This window comes from Arachis ipaensis, chromosome B3 (assembly GCF_059453495.1).
Source record: "Arachis ipaensis isolate K30076 ecotype BB chromosome B3, ASM5945349v1, whole genome shotgun sequence".
Classification (NCBI taxonomy): Eukaryota; Viridiplantae; Streptophyta; class Magnoliopsida; order Fabales; family Fabaceae; genus Arachis; species Arachis ipaensis.
Window position 1 is genome coordinate 91,782,364 of NC_142438.1, and position 1,997 is coordinate 91,784,360.

Below are 1,997 nucleotides of genomic sequence, written 5' to 3' on the forward strand. Positions count from 1 at the left end.
CCTCTAGGTTTTCTTTTACATTCACATATTCTTAGTTTTATGCTTTTGCCTTAGATATTGAAGAGTAATCACCTCCGTTGAAGATACTATTCTAGTTTGTTTTCTTACTCTTTTATTATTCCATATTCTTAATTCTTGTTTAGAGTTACAATTGAATTATTTCTGGAATTTATTAATGCAAAGGATTACTTTTACTTTTAATTGAATCATAGTTATTGTCTATCATGTCTTCCTTTTATTCCTTATTTAATTCTATGCAAGTAATTCTCATGTCAATGGAGTAGATTCTCAACTTGACATGGGGGTTGATTAAAAGGAGACACTTGAGTTGGAATGCTCATGTGATTAGTTAAATTGGAAGTTGTTGGCTAATTCTGTATGTACTAACGCTAGACCTTCGCAAGGGAGAGGACTAAGATTTGCGAATAAGGGTTAGCTCAATCACTTAACTTTCCTTTATTTAGTAAGGGTTAACTAAGTGAAAATAACAACATCTTCATACTACACTTGAGAAAATTCCAATAAGGATAGAACTTCCAATTAATCATTCCCCCAGTCAAGGCCTTTTATTTAGAATAATATAAATCCCTTTTAACTTTCATTGCTTTAATTTACAATCATATGCGTGTGCCCATTGCCCAAACTCAAAATTTTCCGAAAAACTCCTGATTAATAAATTAGCACCCCTTTGTCAACTCGTTGGGAGACGACCTGGGACTCATACTCCCAGTATTTTTATTCTAAATTTTGTGACAATCTTTCTAAATTGATGAGGCGAATTTTCGCTGGTTAAGAGCTATACTCACAACGTATTTCCTATATTGATTTCTTAATTGGTCAAATTTCCGCACCCGTCAATTTTTGGCGCCGTTGCCGGGGAGTTGCAATTGTGTGCTAAATTATTAATTAGTGTACATATTTTTAATTTTCACGTATTTTATTTTATTTTATTACCATGAGATGTATGTTTCTTTTATTGAATGATGCATTCACTGCCTGATCCGAGCTTAGCTTCATTTGATCCTGAAATTGAAAGAACTCTTTCACGTATTAGGCGAGCTCGGCGTAGCTTAGCCTCTTAGGGTGGTGAAGTGATTATTATCAATTCACCAGTCTCTTCTGAAGGCGAATCTGAACCACCATCTGAGGAAGAAACAAGCTCCTCTACTACTAATTCAGTTGATTTACACGTAGGTAACATGGCGGCACCCAGGAGGATCACTCTCTAGGAGGCAGGAGCCCCAGACTTTACTCTGCAACCGTATCAAGTGCGTTACCCAAATCGGGCTGCAGATTTTGAACTGAAGATCGCACTAATCAACTTGATGCCCAAAGTTTTATGGCTTACCTGCTCAGGAGCCTATCAAGCACCTAACGGATTTTCAGACAGCCTGTTCTACTGTAAGGCGTCATGGTGCAGATGAAACTTCTATTTTGCTGACCGCCTTCTCGTTTTCTCTTGAGGGAAAAGCGAGGGAGTGGTACTACACTCAACCTGAAGCGACAGTCACTAACTAGGATACGCTCAGGAGAGAATTCCTGGAAAAATACTTTCCATTTGAAGTTACAGATAGATTGAGGAAAGAGATCTCCTGCATTGTTCAGGGTGAATTTGAGACTCTTTATGAGTACTGGGAGCGCTTCAAGAATCTTCTGGACGCATGCCCCCATCATATGATTGACAAGTTGGTGTTGATCAGCTACTTCACTCAAGGCATGAAGTCTCAGGATAAAACTACATTGGATGGCACTAGTAATGGTTCTCTGAAAAAGTACAAGACCGCAGATGAAGCATGGCAATTGATCATCGACTTAGCTGAGTCCACTCGGAATCACAGGCACAGGAACAGCCACTCAAAGGCTGTTGCAGAGGTTTCCTCTAGCAGTGAGACTACTGTCGTCACACAAGCTATATGTGAAATGACCAACCTACTGAAGCAAATGCAATTGAATCAATAACAAGCTCATCCTACCCCACCACAACAAAGCCAACAGTT

The 1,997-nt window shown here is 38.9% G+C and overlaps 1 non-coding gene across 1 annotated transcript; it reads right to left on the minus strand.

Annotated features, from left to right (window-relative positions):
* Positions 1 to 1,572: 1,572 nt before the first annotated feature.
* On the minus strand, positions 1,573 to 1,679 carry LOC148571570 (small nucleolar RNA R71). The gene has a single exon (XR_015908312.1). It is a non-coding gene; the product is annotated as a small nucleolar RNA R71 (small nucleolar RNA).
* Between the last annotated feature and the right edge of the window lie 318 nt (positions 1,680 to 1,997).